Raw genomic sequence first — 20,929 nt, 5'->3', positions numbered from 1 at the left:
ACATAAAAACTTTTTTTCCATCTAATTTCTCTCTTGTGAAGTATTTTGGAATCAGTAAGAGAATTTCAGTTGCTGAATTTTCACATTAATGAGGGTTGTCATCTTTGAAGATTTTCACAGGACTAATAATATATCTCTTTTATAATGAAAATGCCTTGAAACCCCTTTTCCCTCTGGATACCACAGCATGTCTTGAGCTAATTATGATTAGAAATTCTGACTCCAAAAGGAGAACTTTTTTCCCTTAAGTGCTTTCTGATGAACACGAAGAAAATTATATTCCATGCAAAGGTGTGTAACATTGTATGTCACTTACACAGCAGCGGAATCTGGAGTCTTAGGAGGAATTAAATACTATAAACATACAACAATGGATGTCACTGCATGCATTGGAAAAGCCATAGTTCAGGTAGTACCATTCTCACTTTAGTAAGTGAATTATTCAGAAGAACATTCCCCTTTCACCAAGATCCTCCTTTACCCATAGATACTGTATTCAAACCCAGCAGCTGTCATTATATTACTAATTGAATTCTCTAAAATATTTTTCCTTACTTTTTCTTGCAACTCAGAGAGTCACGTTGCCAGAGTATCATTCTGTTCTTTAAAAAGGATTGCAATAAAAAACTCCCAAATTTTTAAATCTAAAATTGACATCTAAAAAATGTTTGCAATCAAATACACAGTTTAAAGTTATATTAAAGGATGGAAGAACGCCAGACATTCTCTAAAAGCTTATCCACCTATCTGTGCATTCTTTGTAGGTTTATCATTTTCTAAGTGCTTATCTAATAATACTTTCATTATGTCCATCATTGCAGTTTGAGTTAGTTCTGCACTTTAACTGCATTCTCAGTGAAGAGACATCCTTCAGCTTGTTTCTGTTGTCGTCTTTTTCTGCACCTCCGAGACTCTCTGAACCTCTGTTCAGAACCTCTGTTTTTAACCATCAACATTTAGGTGAATATCCACAAATATTTCTTAATTTACTCGCAGTTGTTACTGTTAAAGCTTTCTTACACTCAGTGTCTTGGATTTTATGTTCTTTCTCTCCATCAGTTTGGTATGGGATAGAGTTTCACGCAGGGATTGCATGGTTCAGTCCTAAACATACTGATCTGACAGTGAGGAATGGTGGATTCCAGCTTTGTCTCTGCCACTAGCTTGCCAGTTTGATCCTGGCACCTTTCTGTACCTCGGTTTATTTAAAATGAATTAGAAGTAGCCTTAACTCTATTAAAACAAATTCTGATGATACATTCATGTTTGCAGAGCACCAGGAGTTCCTTGATTTCAAAGGATCTAGAGCGCAAAATATTTTTCTTCACTATCTTTATAGTGAGACTGAAAGAGCAGCAGTTTTACTCACTTGTAATTTTGCATGTAACTTTTTGTCTGCCAGCATTTTCTATTTCACAATATAGATTGAAGACATATTTTTAGCCATTAAAATGCCAGTCATGCTGTTTAGAATTTGTCCTTGAGCCTTGTGACAGCCATCTAAAGCATACCCATTATTATTTATTGCATGTATTTCTAAAATAGATCAGTCTCTTTCAAACTTGCTGCTATCTACAGTAGTAATTATTAACTCAGAGAAAAACACCTTCAACATCTCCTGGTTCAAAAGTACAGCAGAACCTCGCTAAGTGCCTTACTAGATAGAGCAGTGATTGAATCTCTGGTGCCAGTATTTCAGGAAACTGTCAGAATCTCTTGGGATTATGTCTTCAGAAATCCATGAATCAGAGGCAGGCACCAGCTTATAAGAATAAAATTTCTATTTTGTCTTTGTGAGAATCCAGCTTTCTTACTTGACAGGAAAGCAAGCACTTAACACTCATTGCAACTGAACTATGTCTCACTTTGAAAACCGTTTCCAGAAAGATTCAGTGTTAAGGAAGGACCTTGGAGACAGACTGAGAGCTGATCCGCCAGCCTATGCTGAGATGGGCTGACCAGCCCCACTTAGAGGAGCAATCGCTACTGACCTGTATAAATTATATCTCCATCAGCCCAGGATCTAGGCTATTTAGGAATCATCTAATTAATCACTTACATTCTCCAGATGATTCCCAATGCCTAGAACAACTTTGTTTATACACACACACACACACACACACATACACACACACACACATATATATACAAACATGTATATCAGGGTATATGTAAAAGTTGACATTTTATATATTTTTATTTATACACACATGCATATATAAGCACTGCTTTCCTGAGGAACTAGAGGTAATAAAAAAGGAGGGAGGGAGTAAGTATAAAAGAGAAAAAAATCCTTATAAAACATTTTCTGAGATAATATTTCACGATTTTTCCAAGCAACTATGATTTTCAGCATATAGCGTTACTGTCCTTGATGTTCCTGTGGAGCTCTGAAACATTCAGTTAATTACTGATTGGTCACACACATAATTTTGGATAAGGTGAACTCTTTTCTCAGTGCACATGTTACTGCCATGTGCACAAGAGGAAAACCAATTGCATCTTTTAATTTGCATCTTTGAGCTCTTTTTCATTGCCATTTAATAATGAAAATGTAATCTAATCACTGAAAAATGGAATTTCAGCTTTCATTTTTTATCTTCTGATGCTTTCACATGTTCAGACAAGAAAGATTAGGGTCAAATATATACATGGAATAAAACTATTTTTAAAGTCCTGAACTGTATTTTGAAAGTGCTGTTTGCTGCTGGAGCAGTCTGCTTGTATTTTTCTTCAAGTCTCTAAGTTAACTGAAACTAATTATTTGCATATAAAAAAAAATATGATTGAAGTAGTATTCGTGGAAATAACATTACTTTATTTGAGTTAATTCCTTTCTCCAGTCTGCTTCAGCTATGAATCAAGACTCCGAAAATGTACGATTCCTCTTAAAAGGATCCTCTCTGGGATGAGATAAATGAGAATGAATTAATGCTTCATCTGAGCACGTGGGAAGTATCCCCTGTGCCGGCTTCTGGTAAACTGGAATCCTGCACAACGTACAGCTGCTCCATAAACTAACAGCTCAGCCAAGGACCATCCTGTGGTGCACAGCCAGCAGGGGCATCTGAGTGGGCTGACACATGAACCAAACTCAGGGAGGTAAAATATGGGCCGCATCTACCAGGCGAGAGCCTGAGCTGTTCTTCCACCTCTCCAGGAGCATTTGTAGCCTCACCATCTCAGGTTGCTGTGGCCAAAATCTCTGTGAAGTACAGCTACAGCGCAGGATCCTTTGTTTTCTTTTCTGTGATCTCTGTTATCTATCTGCACTGCTAAGTAGATAATTAAATTGATCAGAGGACGTATTTTAATCATTAATGCCTCCTTATAGTATACATAAGCATGTCATTTAATACTTTCAGTTACTATATACTTTTTCATATAATTCCTTAGTCAATGGGAATTTTCCCTAAGAAAGGATGGTGAGATTAATCTACAATTCTGCTTGTCTTAGGTTTCTTATATAGTCTCTCACCATATTACAGAATACCTGTCACTGGTAAAAACAGTATCTAAAGAAACAAAATTATTAGCTCATAAAGGTAATTTTGTACACTCAAACCTTCTAAAGCAAAATAACTAGTGTTACAATGAAACAGATGAGGAGGTAATGCAGGAATTTTATTTTAAAAGAGTTTTGATGGAGCATCATATAATCAAATTATTGTTAGGACTGGTAAAATTATTGGCAATCCTAGCAGCGAGGGTAACACTGAGTTTGCCTAGAACCAAACTGGCGTGTCTCAGCTGTCTTGTCAGTTCAAGGTACAGACTCATCAGTGAGGGTATAAATGAACAACTGCACTCTGTACATTACTTTTTTTTTGTGTGCTAACCGCATGTAGAAATCTTTGGTCACCACACCATCCAGGTGTCTTTCGTCATTTCTAAATATTTTTTTGAACAAGACTCAAAAGGATCCCGTTTAGTTCTTCGCTTCCAGCTGCTGAGTGATGCTGACAGTCTCCCCTGTGGATGAATGTTAATATGAATGCTGTACTTTGAGCAGTCAAATGAAAACAGACACACACGTGATGCTCTTACTGTATGTATTCTTCTCCAATATGCTTTCTTTCCTTTTACATTTTATTTCTTAATATGGATAGCTCTATTGCTACATTATCCACTGCATTGTGTGCTGATTATAAGTAGATTACTACTTCTGCAAATGTCAGGATTAAAAACTATAATGATATTGTAAAATGGAGGACACTAGCTATACAAACAAAAAAGGTTTCAGTTCATCTTTGTTAAACATTTTAAGGATTGTAGTATTCAAAATGTTATTAAATAGCAAAATTAGCAAAAATACAAATTATTCACATCAATCAGTTTAGGATTAGCATTCATTTAAAACAGGATCCTTTGTAACAATGTTTACATAAAGATAAGCCATATGATACCAAATATATTTTAATGTTTTTAGTGAATTCTACTGAGATGCCATTGAATTCCAGTCAACTTTTCTCATTCTGTTAAATTGGGAGGCCATTGTTAGAAACATAAGTCTGTTATTTTTTTCTGTTGTGTAACTGAATTATGACTTCACAGATTAGATTAAAAAAAAATCCCAAACACACTAGATAAATTTCCATAACAGTGTCACTAGTAGAAGGCTATTTTTTGAGTTCTGAGTTTATCAGTCAACCTTTCAGTTATACAATAAAAATGTTTATCTGGCCTGATTTATAATAATGTTTAATTATACAAAAGGAAATAATTCCCATACCTATAAATCAAGCTGAAATAAGAGTTTTTATTTATGTTTCAGAATCCTCAAAAATCCCACTGACTTAATGGAAAGTATTCCTTTAGGCATTCAGCCTATGTGAACACAAATTAAGTTGCAAGGAAACTGTATCAGACTTAAAAGAAATACACACTAATTCGTTTTAACAGTTAGATACTGACAAGCATGTTTAAAAAAAATGGAAGACAGCGCATTTGGATTTTAGAAATGTGCAATATGATTTTAATCACTGTCTAGAAATGCTTTTCTGTGGTTGTAAAGGTGATATGTATTGTAGGAATATGGCGACTGAAGACGTGCTGAAAAAAATGGGCAGTGTTTTACGAAGTAGCTTTAACTAGACTGCTTAAATAGTTTAACTAGTCTGTTTAAATAATTTAGCCCTAAGTAGGTCTAAATTATTTAGACTAATGTAGTGTTTTGAAGCATCACACATGCTCAGCCCTTAGAAGAAAGGGCAACAGCAGCAGCAAGGTGTAAAGATCGCCCGAGGCAGGTTTGAATGGCAGATTTTACTGAACTGGTCCAGGCTACTTCTACCACCGCACTGCCAGAGTACAGAAAGGATAACGTCAGGCACAAGATCTTCATCTCCGTGAGTTTAACTTACATTTGGCACACCTGCCTTGAGAGAGAGGGACAGAGAGGAAAGCTTTCTGCCCACTTGTTCATCTACATGAGAAATACTAAAAATAAGAGAGTAGTTTAGGCCTGCGCAACTTCACTGTTTTTCACAGCATGAATAGACAGCGTAATGCACCCTGAGCATCTCTGAACGTCTGCAGTGCTAGCCACAGAGTAACATATTATGGAGTTTTAAAAGCAGACATCCTGGACTGATATTTAAGCATTCTTTAAGCAATGTTCAGAAGAGTTTGAATTAAACAAGGCCGAAAAAACCTCTTCTGAAAGGAGAAGGGTAAGAAGGGTCAGTTCATCATTCACTCGCCCAAACCATAGATATAGCAACATTGTCTTTGCACATCCAAGGTAGACGTCTGAGCCAATTATTTAAATAACGAAGCAGCTGCCAACTGGTAACGAATGGTTCTTCATTTAAATAGTATCCCCTTTAAATGTTACCTAAATATTATTTAGAAAGTGGTAGATATCACTAATGCCTGAGAAGATATCAAATGCTCAAGTACTTAATTTGGATTCTTTTTCAAGTGATTAAGAAAAATACAGGACTTAGTCTTAAATGTGACTAGGTTATCATGTATTTCATCAGAACGAGTTTGAGCTCATCTCTGTCTTTTCCCATACATACATAAAAGAAGATGCAATGATGGTGAACCATTGTAAAGACCTCAGTTTGCACCAAGCAGAATTTCCTATTAATTATTTTATTCTTACACAATTATTTATTGCAGAATGGTACAAAGTTTAGTTACCTGTGGACACCATGCATGGAAATAATATACACACATTTGAGCACAGTCATGTAACTATTTTTGTATGTGACATTAGCCCATTTTTTTCCTTGTTATCTCAGCAAACAAGTGCATCAACTTGTAATACTCGTTTTAGTACATATTTTTAAGGTAGTACAAAAATGAAGTTACTTGTATAGTTTAAAAAGTACAAGTTGAAAATTAAATAGGTAATTTTGGAGACAGTGACTCTCTAGTGTCAAATTAAAACTTGGAAAATATAAAGGATGTATTCCTTAATGAAAGAACTATTTGTAGAGACACAGATTAAGAAAACAGATGACCTTTCCTTTTTTGATACCTGTCAATGAATAAATTTTACAGAATGAGACATTTTGAAATGAAGAATTTCAACCCCTAACCATCCAAGTGCATGCACTCTGTCATATATTTCATCAAAAGTCCACCTATACCCCAAGAAGCATACACTCTCTAATTCTAACCTGTTTTCCTTTTTTTGAATGTTTGTGAGATAGTGAGAGTCCATGCTACAGTTTTTTGTAAAATGCCTGCAATGAATAAATTATTACTTATATGTGGAAAAAAATGGTGGCACCTAGCTGCTTAGCCTTTTTGAACTAGAAACAATGCAAACAGATAAAATACAGTTCGTGCATCAGATAATATTAAATCAGAGTATAAGTAGAAAGTATTTGAATACAGTAACAGAAAGTGGATGCACACAGTAAAAATGAAATTATTGTGAACAGATTAGTTAGCAGCAGTCACAGCATATGAGCTACCTAGCAAGCATTTTTTTTTTGTGGACATCATGGCAGAGATGATTTTTAAGAAGTGATGTGAGGAAGGAGATTGTCCCTGCTTTGAGGATGGCTGTAACTCAAGCAGACTAACTCAGGTTTGTTGTAATGCAGGGGATGGGAAATATCACATTCAGATTTTGTAAAGAGTGCAGAACTCTGTTACATGGACAAATTTGAACAATCCTTCTTTCATTTTCCACTAGAGTTAGGGAAACACATGCACTTCCAGTTTGCAGAAATACATGAAATGCAAACCAGTCCAAAGTTAAAAGAATGAACAGGGCCTCCCTTCAAGCTGGTCTATGATACAGATACTGACTGGAAAATATTCTTATTTACAATAATCACCAAGGTTCATACTGTATGGCAGGTTGTTTACACCTATCTCATTAACTATCAGCAAGTCGGTTGAAACTAAGGAAGCCAGCAAGGTTACGGCTGGATGCTCTCAAAATACCTGTTCCAACTATTACTAGGAAAACTAGGCCTCCGTAACGCTCCCTGCGCTGAAGCTGCTCATACTTCAGCAAATTTGTGGGAAAGTGTGTCCTTGGCTCATAAAGTCCCTGGCCTGCAGACTGCTGGGGGCTGGGAGAATATTTGTGTGAATATCACTATCTGCTCATGCAGCTCTTAAACTCTTCTCTGGGTGGTTGGTGTTATCCATTGCTGTGTCTCTGGTTTTTGGAGGCAGCACAATGCCAGGTCAGTGAGTGAAGTGGATAAAACAAGCTTCTAGTCCATCTCCCAGTGTAATATAAAGTCCATCTAAATCAATTTAGTATAAAATCAATGGAATGTAAAGTCTTCAAGCTGAAGACATATCAAATATTAAACTGGTAAGAAAAGATACTGCACTTGATCATAGCTAGATCTTAGTCTGTAGTCTGTCAGTAGGATTGTTAAGACTATCTTTTGAGTTAGTCAGAAGCTGGAGTTGGGTACGCAACTTTGAAGTTATTTTTCAAAAACTATGAATTCTGCTTAAAGACTGGATCTTAATCTGGAGGCTACATAAGCATTGTGGAAATCTGTTAAATGTCTAAACAGATAGTGGAGGCTCTCAAATCTGTCCTAAAATATCTCTAGGTTGTTTTCTTCTTTTATATATGTAGTTTTCTTTTAGAGTTTTGTTTCATAATCATTTTCAGATAATAAAAGTATGAGCTGGAGTTAGAAAAGGTGGTTATACCACCACTTCCAGGTCAGTACCCGTAGCTTATGTGCCTCCTTTGCGTTGGTTACAAGTGTTCCTAGTCCTCTGATCTAGCTGAGAAGCATGATGACAGGGAATGATTTGTTCCTTGACCTCTTTCACTGTGCATTTGGGTACCTGTCTAAGAGATGCACCATGGAAGCTCCACAACTGCTTTGTGAGCTGATGCTTAAAGTATTGGGGTTGAAGAAATACCTGCCAGTGCCTGCAGAAAGGCAGTGGGAAATTTAAGACCCTCCTAGTGAGTCTGTAATATCATTTCACCCTCCCAGTGAGCCTGTAATATAATTTCTATTACTTTTGGGAAGGAAATGGAGAAGAAAGTTAGTTGGAGGAAATTTCAGTGGGAACAGTGAAGTTGTTCTGATGAACAAAGTAGAGAAAAATAAGATCTTCACTAATGCAGTTGATGTTTACATAGAAGCTGAGAATGACTGAAAGAAAGGATGATTGTGTGGTTAAAGCAATGACACCTGACTCAGGAAATCTGAGTCCATTTCCTGGCTTTGCTATCTCTTTAGCTTTGCACAAGAGATTCAATCTCTCTGCTTGCCTTTTTTTTTTCTTCCTTCCTGTACCACAGGGGAATAATTATGCTTCAGATTGTTCTAAGAATAAATGCATTAATGTGGCTGGTACATCGAAGTTCAGGCAAAAAGACGTACAAAAGCTTCAGTTCTTGTTCCTTATTTTTTAAAAAAGGCCTTTCTGCTATCTATGGGGCAAATGTACTGGAGTCTTCATGCCCTGTGTCTAGAAAGGTGAGGAGGCATTTGCAGTGCCTCGGCTGACATCTGTAAGCAGGTCTTACACCCTGGCGGTACGCCCAATTTCTAGCCAAGAGGCTGCGGCAAATGATGCTTATCAATTACAGGGCAGTGGTTTTTTTCCTACGTGAACATAGCTTGAAGCTACTGCACAGCTTTCTTCCTCTGGGAGGCCTGGTGAGGCAGGCAGGCAAAAATTTAGAAATAATGGCATGCAAAACTTTCGAGAAAAATGAAAACTTCGAAAATCCGAAGCACAGCAATACAGATGCTGAAATGCTAAGACAATACATACATGACGGTCCCAAACCACAGGAGATGCAGAAACACGAGCCCCAAACAAGCGCACAGGTGGCTAGGAAAAGCATTGGGGTATAAATACTGAGACAGCGAAATGATCCTGAACCATCTCACGTAACCACAGGCAAAAAACTTCCTGAACCTTGCAGAAGTTTTTGATATTGTCAGTGCCTTCTGATTCCTGGCACAGGCAGAAAATTTGAGGAAATTAAACGCCCAAGTCCTTCCGCAAGCACCAGCACGGAGAAAGCCTGGTCTCCTGTGGATTTGCATCTCACTGTTGACTGCATGAGTCCTTCCAGGCTCTTCATGTAGCTGGGACATTTGTGAGGCCTCTTTCCCCTGTGAGTGCTCTCTCTGTCCCAGAGCCAGGACACTCACAGGCCTATTTTCCTGACACTTTTAACAACTGAATTTTTATCTGACTCGGTCAACGGGCTCACTAATTGTCAGGGCAGACTGGAAGATGTGGCCAGCCGGCCCGCAGGCCTCATGGCCTTGCGAGCCCGGCACGACACCGCGCCAAGGCAGCCCTGCAGCCAGCCAGGCCGGCGGGCACGGGTGAGGTGCCATGTCGTTAGCGGAGCACGGCGCCGGCCTGCGCCGCGTCACGAGCGAGGAGCGGGCGAAGGGGAGACGGGGGCTGCGGCGGTTGGCGTGGGCAGCCCGGGGCCCGGCCGGCAGGACGCTGCATGCTTGCGAAGTGGGTGAAGATGCTGGGCAGCCGCCATGACCAGCTCCGCTCCCTTCCTCCCCCCCGACAACCCGCCGCCCGACGAGAGGAGCCGTTGGAAAGAGAATGCGCGCGCACGGCGCCTAACGGACGGCGGGCGGGGCCCAACGGTCGGGCGCGCGCCGGACGCGCTGACGTCAGGGTGAGCCGAGGGGCGCGGAGGGGCGTGGGCAGGCGGCCGGCGCGGTTCCCGGGGCATGCGCGGTGGGGCTGCGCGCGCCGGCCCTCCCACCGCGGGCCGGGCGGGGCGGGGCGGCGCGGCTGGCGGCCGGTACCTGAGGGCGCAGAGCGCCGCGGCCCTGCCCGAGGAGGGGACAGCGCCGGCCTGCGCCCGTCCCGGCGGTGAGTGCGGCGGCGGCGGGGGTGCGCGCCGCCATCCCCTCGCTCTCCCCCTTCCCTCTCCCCCCTCCCTCTCACGGTGGGCCGTGCTGCTGGGGGTCCCCTTGCCGGCGGCGAGGGGGTAGCGGCCGCTGCCCTCGCCCTGCGCCGCGCCGCCCTCCCGCCGGGGCTGGGGTCGCCGCCTCGGCCGGGGGATGCTGCGGCATCACCGGCCGCGCAGGCCGCGGGAGGCTGGGGGGAGGGCGGCGGAGGGCCGGGCGGGTGGGGCAGCCTCCTGCGTGTCCCTGCCGGGCGCAGCCTTCACCTTTGGGGCGGCCTGAATGTCAGCTGAGGCTCCCGCAGTGCCGCTGGCTGCGAGCCGTGCCACAGGTGTGGCCTTCCCCGGCTGGCTGGGGGCTTGCAGCGGTGCCAGCTTGGCTGGCGGCGTCCGGGGCTTGCGCTCGGCTTAGTCAGCTGCGCTGCTCCCGGAGGTTAAAGGCAATCCGGTGTGGCAGGCCTGTCGCTGTGTTCCTCTGTCGGTTCCTGCTTTGCAGTGGTTTATGCGTCTTTTAATTCTCTGTTTGTTGAGATGTACCTGCAGGTGTATTAGGAAATAGCTGCTGAAGGCCCTGGTTGCAAAGATCTCTTTGTAGCTCCAAAAAGGGGAAGAAGCAAAAGTACCAAGTATGTGGTTGTTCAAAGACAACAGTTTAAAAAAAAAAAAAATAATGGTGGAATATCTACTTTAGCTATAATCTGTTCAGATTTCGCTTGTAACAAGGGAATGCTCTGTACGTTACGACGATTTCACTTTAATGACACTAAGACTTTGCTTTCATCATCCAGAGCCCGCTGTTAACATCATGTTCTCTCAAATGTACTTTGACACACAATGAAACATAGGCAACTTCAGCCTTTAAGTTGGAGAAAGTCGAGCTGTTTATCTTCAGTTAAAGAGAGCAAAACTGAATGGGAACTTTATGCTGTAGCAGATCATTAGTGTCCAGGCCAGACAACAAATTAAGGTAAGGATTATAGATCTGGTACTCCATCTGGTACGTCATACGAAGATGTTTACCACTTTTCAGGGGAATTGGTTCAACTTGTAGGATTGATGCTTCGTATTCGTAGCAGGTTTGTTCCTGGTGTTTGTGGGCTTTGAGCCTCGATTTGATGCAGAATAGAATTTTTCATTATGAAGGCATTAAAAGCAAAGTAAAGTTGGGTCTAAGGTCTCATTTTGTTATGTTCTTATGATTGAGAACCCCTTTAAGTATTCTCTGAAACTTTAAAAATATCTCTTCTGGAGTAGTCAAAAATACAAAACTCTTCATCATACTAGTGTGAGGCAGTAAATATTTACATTTTTTGGTGATACTGAATGAAATTTGGCAGGTATTTTCTCATGTATATAATGATCATGTAACTGTACATTCTGTGGGCCCATTTTGAATTTAATGCCTCTAAGCTGAAGAGGTGAATGCCTAACAAATGGAACATTAGTAATAACCAGCTACCTAAATGTTAACCAAGGATCTACATGAATATACAACTTGCAGTAGAAAAAATGTTTTTAAAGTTGAAGTTTAATCTTTGCTCACAGTTAGTACTTTTCATTATAGAAATCTCAATGTTTGGGCTCCAAGAACTGCTGAGTATTGTCTTCTAATTGTAAAGCTATTTAAACAGTAGAAATGTTTCAGGTTTAGAAGATTTCTGTGTTTGTTATTTTTGACCACTTTAACACTTTGTGTTTTTGAACTGAAGTGATAATATATATGAATATAGAAAAAATGAATAGTAATGATCTCAATTAACATAATGATCTCATTTAATGTATTGTCATACTAATGAGTAATCCTGTTTAGTGGAACTGTTCATGTAAGAGCTCGCTGGAGTAAAACCTATTTCTTTTGGACTTGATCATCCACTAAGAGGGTTTGGTTATTTGGAATAAACCAGTTACAAAGAAGTGTTGGCACTGTCTCTCTAGATAAAAAGCCATCAGTCTTCAGATGAACATCACTTGTTAGAAAGTGTGGATCTCTGAAAATGGAAGAGAGTTGCAGCAGTGGTTGTGGTGTTCTCTTTTAGCCACTGTTTGGAAGTGTAAACAGCAGCACCATGTTTTTAATTAGAAGCTTTCGGGGAGGGTTAAATTCCATGCCAACAGGGATACTAAGATCAAAATACTAATGGTGCTTTTGATAATTAGGTCTAAAATCCTGTATTGTGTTTCAATTGGAGTAATAAAAAAAACTTATGTAAATCTCTGGATACCTGAACACACGTATGTTGTTATAATAAAATCCCAACAGCATTAAAATAATTATTCCAAAGTTGAAGTTTAGCTAGTCTGTGTAGGTCTTTGCATGTCTTCGTACCTCTGGGACACACACTCCAGCTGACTCTTAAACTTCTATCAAATAGGTGCGTTTTGGAAGACATTCTGAGAATATTGTTTCCTCCTTGATGAAAAGTAGCTTCGTTTGCAGAGATCTGGACTTTGCTGACTAGCTATTCTCTATTCTAAAGGGAGGATTCAGCTGGAGCAGTTCTGCTGATAATATCCTATAGTAAGTGAAGCAAGAAAGTCTTCTCAGGGTGGGGGATGCCTATCCCTGGTCACATGGGGAACTGGTGTCACAAGTTCTCAGTAAAATGCCTTTTTCACTACAGATTGTTGGGATTTTCATGAGCACTTAGTCTGTGATGAGTTGAGGTAGTCTTCTGCGGAGTGCATTTTAATGGCTTTGATTGAAGCAGAAGTATGGTTAATGTTGGCAAGGTTCTCACTGCAAGGAGGCTTCCCCTTCTTAGCTATAGGAAAATGGCTGATAAGGTTTTACTTTTATGTGGTGGTTGAACAAGTTATAGATCTGGAATAACCCTTAAATTGCAAACAATTTCTGAATTTATTCCCTGAAGCAAAAGATCTCCTGTGCTTTTAGCCTAATTAGCCCAGATGGCTTGTGACATACACAGCGTAGGTTAAGCAAAGCATCAAGGGAGAACTGAATATCCTGGGTTCTCTTGATTCAAAAATATCATGTGTACTTTGAGCTGGAGATTCGAGAATCTCTTCTAGATATAGAGATTCTCACTACCATGTGAATTTGTATGATACTTCAACTCATGTTCTTTTTGTGAGTCATATTAAAGATAGGTTTTACTTAAATGCATTTTTTCTGATCTTATGATGAAATTATTACATAGATGTGTTGATCAGTGTTTTTGGTGATTTGGGGGAAGCTATGGCTTTTAACTAACCTTCATCTCAGTAAGGCAAACTTGCATAGGTGGAAACTTGGCAAGGCCAAAGCTACTGCTGTTAGTAGCAGGAGGCTTGAGGAAAGGAGCAGAATCTTTCATCCTGCATAGCCTTGTCCATCAGTAAACAGAGTTTAAAAAAAAAAAAAAAAAAATCCTAAACCCTCTCTGTGTAAATCTTTCAGACATGAAAGCTCTCTGAAATGGTAGTTTATAAAAATGACACTTTACCATGGCTAAATTTGAAATCTTGATTAAACAAAACAAATGATACGTATCAGCTTCCTTTAAATTCAGGTAAATATAAGCATAGATGACTGTCTCTGTGTAACTCTGTAAGCTAATGTGGGAGAAACTGATCCTGTGGACAAACTGTCACTAGTAACTGAAGTTACATGTCAGTTTCTTCGAGAATCTTTTTCTTTTTTTTCAGTTGCAAATGTATGAGGAAACAACAAGTATCTGTGTTTTCTACATCATAGAAAACTGACCTTGATAGGTACATACAGATATAACTGTTTGTGTTTGTGTGTCAGAAAATCAGTAAGAAAATACAAAACACACTTTACTGACAGAAGGCTGCCAGTCTGTGGTTAAAAACATGTTGATATTTTATGCTGTGGCAAACTTGCAAAGTTGTTTTGTACTGGAATATTTTTAGAGAGTTTCGTTTTGAAAATGGGAACCGATTTATAGTAATCGAATCATAGACAGAAGCTGTAGGTGTCTAGCACTAATGAAATGAAATTCAATAGCAAGAAAGTGATACTTTGAAGATGTGGTTCAAAAATAAGCAAGTTTCAACTGAAAGCTATAATATGCCAATATATGGCTGCAGTATTTTTGGTTAAGGGTGGATGTTGAAGAGAAGTCAAACTTCACTTCAAAGAATACAAGTAATCCAGTATCTTCTTGAAAGCACATAGATATGAAACAAACTGATGGATATAACTGGTATGTTTGGTAGCAAGGAGAGCAGAAATCGGTGGCCAGTTCTTGCAATGTAGGGAGTTTACAAGTAGTTTTCCTCAGGAATCTGTGCAAGGCAATGAAATAACCTTTAAAATTATTAGTAGGGCTCTGGAAATCCTTGCTTAAGGCAGTCATGGATGGAAAAAGTTTGGGGGCTCAAGGACAGGTTGGACAAGATAGTGGAGGAGAGATCTGTGGAGGGTTCCTAAACAAACTACATCAAATTCAAGAAATCCTATGAATTGAAAGTAGTTGAAGGCTGAGACAGTCACATTCTATGCTTGCCCTGTTCATCCTCTTCCCAGTGCATTTTTTTAAGGCTACCACAAGAGACAATGTGACTTTTTATTCATTGCCTTTAAAATAAGATTGACTGCTGGAACTGTATGGCTGAGCTGGAGAATTGAATCTGGACATGGAATTACCGTGATCCAAACCCAGAGAAATATTATGATTTATATAATATTTCAAGCTTATCCAGGGTTCACTTGCTCTTTTTCATGAGAGAAGTTTTAAAGGTTTTCTTTGTCAGTCCTTTTTCTAGTCTTTTTTTTTTTTAATCCAGCAGTGGCTGACTTACCAATATGTTTTTTTTAAAAATCTGTAGCAATGGTTTGACGTGTTATTGTCTCAAGGTCATGATCTTCTGAAAAAGCTAAACTATGTTGAAATAGCATTGGCAATATGTAGAAAAGAAATTCCCAGAACTATTTTCTTCTATCTTCCTTCTGCTTCATCTTGTCTAGTCTTGCTCAATTATCACCTGTGAACCTCTTCAGGCTTACTGAAGATATCTCAGTACCAGTGAGTCTATGAATTACATGCCATTGCCTTCAGTTACCTCTGCATGTCATTCAGCTTAACATATAACTAGAATTCTTACTCAGGCAGCAGTAGAAAGAATGAGCATGTGTGGCTCGAGGGGGGGAAAAAAGGGTGTAATGTATTGGTGGTAAGCAGAGCCTCATTACAGATTTGAACTCATGGGAATTCTTAATCTTAAGATACCTACATAGATAAACTGTTCAGCAGTGGTTCAAATAAGTAGTATTGTTTCTGTCGTTAGTTATTATATAATCAATACAAAAATATATTGAACAATGTCTGTTTGTACCACCATAAGAGGATTTTAGCTCAAGACAGCTCACTGTTCTTATATGGAGAAGATGCATCAATTGAATAAACAAACTAGAGGAGTAGGATGGACAAGGTGGCAGTCTAAAAAGTGATATTTCCCTTTATAATCAGTTGTATTCAAAGTTTCACTTGGCTTCTAGCCTGCCTATTCTTATCAGCAAGAAAATCCTGCTCCGGGTAACATGCATTACTAAATAAGTAGCAGAAAACAGTAACTGGAAGCTGACTCTCTAGTTTGTTACTGAATCAATGGTAAAGTAAGTCTTTCCTAGTAGGATTAGAGATGGGAGTGGTGTGTTTGAATCATTTGGTGACAGTGGGTAGTTCTGAGGGAAAAGGGAGGCTCCTCTATTTTTAAGTGCAATATTTGCCAGACAACAGCAGGTAGTTCCTACTTGTTTGCAGAATGACATTGCTTTTATGTCTGAACTCGGAGACAGATTAATCTGTCTTGTAAGAATAAATTCAGAAAGATTCAAATTACCAACATGAAATGCTGTTGCTGAAGGAATAATACCATCAGCAAAAGCAGTGGCCTGTTTCTGCGATCAGTAGCTTTGATGCTGACATAATCACAAAATTTTTGAAAGGAGAGATTGAGATCTACCATTTCACTTCTAGAAAGCTTGGATTCTAGACTGCGATTGATGTTTGGGATTATTCAGTCATCTTAACTACAGCACAAAATTTAATTTGCCTTTATGATATAAACAGTGATGTCAGCTTTAAAACGGTTCTGAAAGGCAGCTATCTACACCAAATGGGAAAGATGAGAGTATTTTGAATATGTATGGACACGCACACATATGTATAAACAGTTATGGGTTATCTTTCAGGATAGAAATCTTGCCAAATACAAGCAAGTGTTAAGACAGCATAGGAGAGTAACCTAGATATAGATGTGCTTTATAGTCACAGTACTTGGGGGGGGGCAATAATGATTGAGTAATAGGATAGTTTAGTTCTTTTCTTCTTTGTAGCGGTACAACTTTGTCTTTAGGTTGCAGAGCATTAGATCTATAAGGCAGACAGATAGTGTATGTGTCTTCTTAGTTTGGTTCTCCCCTTTCTGTTTATTATCCTTGCAAATTTGGTAACAATTTAGACTGAATGATGTTATCAAAGAATTGAAGCAAATAAAGGCTCTTTGTATCTCTTCACCGACAAAGATTTTGAGAACAATACATCTTTTCCAGCTTAAGAGCTGTTAAGCTAACCTACTGAAGAAGCTTGGTCTGCATGACTTGCTTGCTAAGGTTGAATCTGTTGAATTGGTTCTGTTCACAGAAGGCTTTTCCCTGTGTAACATAAAAAATTAAGTAATCCATGTAATTTAATTCCTTCTAGCAGGAGTGTTTCTGCACTGGAGCTAGGTATATCAGTCATGATTATGTCAATTGTTTCTGCTTCTGATTTATTACAATGTATCCCATCGGTCTCTTACAATGCTTTGAAAGCTGTTCTTGGGGTCAGCACACTTAACGTAGTGTTTTTATCAGCTGTGCCTTGTGTTCTCTGGATTTCCAGTGAAAGCCTTACTATGTTCTGGATCTTGTGTTTTGAGGAGTTGGTTATGCAGGAAGTGCATGGTGTTTATATCTGCAGGTACAGAGTTGACATCGCTAGTTCAGACTTAACAAGGTATGGCTCTGCTACATTTGGATGAGTGATTGGAAGAGTGCACAAAAGCAAACTTCAGGAAAACCCAATGTCCACCAGTGTCTCAGCCACCTTTAGTTCTTACTAAAGGCATTTTCCAGAATTTTGACAAAGTCAGAATAGATCTATGTTTTGTCTCTGCTGTGGCAAGAAGAGTAGATCTTTTTGAAGAAGGGAATTGATGACTTCCTCCAAGAGGATGCATCAGATGATTGGCAGCTTCCGAGGGGAGTTGTGCCTCTGCAATACTTTGTTCCAATTGCTAGCTGACCTCTATCCCTGAGAACAGTTAGGCTGTCAGCACTAATGCAGAAAAGAGTAAGTGTCATTGCATTTCATGTCTGATTTAGGAATGAACTATAATAACCTGTATTAACATTTAAGAGGAATGTGAAAGTGCAGTGTTTCAAGTCTATTCCTTCCTTTTTGCAGGCCCTGATATTCTCTTTTATTCGGAGTAATATATCCCTACCCCCAACTATCTTCCATCTTCTTTTCTTTGTCCTGAAGCTGCTCCCTTGCTGCAGCTGGCTAAATGTCTGGACCTTGACTGCCTTCTGCCTTATTTGTCATGTAAGAACGCCAAAAATCAGGGCCAATTTACCTATTTGAGAAACCTTAGCAAAGGTCTTACTAGTAGTTAAAATTTGCATGACATTTTCTCAATAAAATTTTAAGGGTTTTATGATAACTCAAATCCTGTTTTGTTTCAACCTTTTGGTAAGGTTTGATGTAAAAATTTGGAGTTTAAAATGTATAGTCTCTGTTTTGCTAATATGCAAAGCACAAGTGGGCAAACTATTACAAAGGATACATTTCTGGGCGGATAGCACTCAGCCATTTTTTTCTTCCTTGAGGTGCCTGATACTCAATGTAAATAGCATTAATGGCAGAGTGAATTGAGAATGTGGCCCTAAGGGATGTGAATGGAGTTTTTGATTCTGGAAGTATTCTGGTAGCTTTCCTCTACAAAATAGAGCTGCATTTCCTTATTTCTTTTTCTCCAGTAAGTGCTTGTGTCCTCTAGCCCTACAAAGCATTAGGAAACTGTATTCTGATGAATAACAACAATGCTTTTAAAGATTGCAAGGAATGTCACATCTTTTTGCTGTATTGACTAAAGATATTGTTCAATGTGAGAAATACAGAAGCCCCAATCTCTTCATGATGTCTTTCCTGTTCTTGCCTCCCTTTATCTCTATTCATTATCATGCTCTGCTTATATTCCTTGACCTAGTGCATTCTGACCAACAGTAAATAAAATTCAGCACAACAGCAGCTTGGATAACTGGTTTGCTTGGTGTTTGATAGATCAAACTTTACAAGTGGGTAGAACATTAGCATACCTAAGTGTGAGGGAGGAAGAATAGAAAAGGACTTACCTGTAAGCTCTCTGAGATCTGGGAACAGAATCTCACAACCTTGAACACAGAACAACAAAGTGATTTCAGAGAAACAGAAAAATAAGCATTAAGTGTCCTAGAATTTTTTACCATACTTTATGACTGTGGTACCTTCAAAAGGCAGACTGTCAAGGATGCTAGTATTAATCACTATGCAGTTTGGACATAGAGGGAGAGACACTAAAATTCATGGATGCCTTCATAAAGTATTGGGAATTGATTCAAGAACAGAGGTGTTTCGGAGACACTGAAGACAGGCGAAGGAAGGCTTGGAGGATTTTACTGCAGAGCTGACAAAACTTACCAAATCTTGGAGTTGAGAGAAGGCGGCCTTTTTGACTGAATTGGAGCCAGTCTGTGCAGGGTAAATAACACAAAAGAATATGTGACAGTTGGAAATACTCAGAAGTTCAGTCTCAGAGCCATCAGAATTTCTGGTTGTATTCTGATTCAATTTAATTCATACAACATGCTCAATTTCCGCAGGATTCATCATCTTCAATTCCTCAGGGCTTGTCCTGCTCAGAGCAGGTGTTTGCTGGCTAGATCTCCTGCCAGTTTACTTCATTCTGTTAAGCTCCCGTGGTCCTCTTAAAGCTGAAAATTGACTTGCAGCCATGCTACTCATCTTGCAGTGTTCCTAAGTACTTACTAAAGAAGCCTTTTGCTGTATCTGTTGCAGGGGCCTCCCTGATTTTTTCCCTTATGTCATTCAATACCTCCCTATGCTGGTGGAAATAAGATACTTTTCACGTAACTGCCCTAATGCATTTTTAATTACATTTTTAAGAAAAATAGTTCTTAAGTTATGCTTAAGTTTCACAATGGATCAGTGGTGAAAAGGTCTGCGCTCTGTGTCCTGAAGAGAAAAATAAATACAAGTTGTGGTGTTAAAACCCAGAGGTCAGGTGGTTTTTATAAGCCATGCATAGTGGACAGAGTTGAAATACATGTGCACTTGAATTCACAAAGGCCAAGTGGTATATCTAGATTCAGCAGATGATAATTAGAAGTAAACTACAATCTTTTTTCAAATTGGCAAATTTGTATCTTTTTTTTTTGTGTGGAGGGCATCTTAGTTACGAAAACCAGTGGGAAGTTAGGAGCAGCTATCTTGAAGCATGTCCGTAGCACCTTGAAGAGCTGGTCTTGTGTCTCAGATTTCGGCAGGGCTCTCTTGTTAGAAGCGTGGTGCAGAAAACAGGATATAATTGTTACTTAAGGTAGTAGATTGTGCCTGCCTCAAGCCATCTGCTCATTGCCTGCCATTTGCTCTTCAGTTCCCAAGGGTAGGCTTCACTCATTTTCTGCACTGCTTGGGCAGTAGTTAACAGTTCTTTTCTCTGCCCTCAAGTAATGCTGTGGTCAAGTAAGCTTTTCACTAGAGGAGATAGTTTAGGTTACCAGTGAAGGAATGTTCTCACCTTCCTGTCCATGCTGTTTGTATACTAGAAATGTGCTTTTGTTTTCTGGGAAAAAGAATGAAGGTCCCTGGAAATTCTAGCACCGTTGAGTTGGCAAGATAAATATGCATGAATATTGGTAAACTGCTGCTTCAGATCACCTGTCAGTGAGCTAAACATGTAGAATGAGATAGTATCTTAATTCTTAGGCCTTCTGCAGAAGGCAAATAGTAGGAGTATAAGGTCTGGCTTGACAAATGCAGTCATTAAACTTCATTGGCTTCAGTAACATCCAGCACATGATGGCAGAAATATGAATAATTGATTTATTCACAGAGCTTCATTGCAGTTGTTCTGTCAGTCTCGCCACACCAAATACCAAAACAGATGTCTGATTAATAATTGGTGTTTGCTGATATATGGACACTGGTGGACATAATGTTTCTGGGTACGCAAGGAAGCTTGTGTACTGCTGTAGCTGCCAGCTTCTTACAGACCTACAGCAAAGTACCATTTTTGTTATCCAGAAGCAGCAAGGAGGTGTTGACTACCTTGGTTTTCCAGCACAATCCTGTTACACAAACTTATGTTTGTCTCTGCCTCAAGAAGAAAATTCTTCACACTGGGAAGGAAGTTGCTTTAAGAAAAGCATCTTAAGTTAGCTACTCAGTATTTCTGTTTAAGTGGCTTTAAAATTGAGAAGAATAATGAAACATATATCTGAAACTGTTGGCATAGCGATAGTTCTGCAGAATTACTCTCGTCTGTCACCAGTCTGTCAGGTATGTTTCATCCGGCAGC

General features: G+C 39.6%; 1 protein-coding gene and 1 non-coding gene across 6 annotated transcripts in view; one reads left to right on the top strand and one right to left on the bottom strand.

Moving 5' to 3' along the window:
• Positions 1–7,617: 7,617 nt before the first annotated feature.
• LOC127018109 (U2 spliceosomal RNA) lies at positions 7,618–7,829 on the bottom strand. The gene has a single exon (XR_007766716.1). It is a non-coding gene; the product is annotated as a U2 spliceosomal RNA (small nuclear RNA).
• A 4,938-nt stretch (positions 7,830–12,767) lies between these two features.
• CCSER2 (coiled-coil serine rich protein 2) overlaps positions 12,768–20,929 on the top strand; it is a 72,709-nt gene continuing 64,547 nt past the window's right edge. For all 5 annotated transcript variants that reach the window (XM_050899248.1, XM_050899250.1, XM_050899247.1 and 2 more), the window contains exon 1: positions 12,768–12,860. The gene's annotated coding sequence lies outside the window, so the exon portion shown is untranslated. The remainder of the gene's footprint in view (positions 12,861–20,929) is intronic.

Source organism: Gymnogyps californianus, chromosome 6 (assembly GCF_018139145.2).
Source record: "Gymnogyps californianus isolate 813 chromosome 6, ASM1813914v2, whole genome shotgun sequence".
Lineage (NCBI taxonomy): Eukaryota > Metazoa > Chordata > Aves > Accipitriformes > Cathartidae > Gymnogyps > Gymnogyps californianus.
Note: the sequence above shows the minus strand (reverse complement) of the source record. Positions and strands in the feature narration are given on the sequence as shown.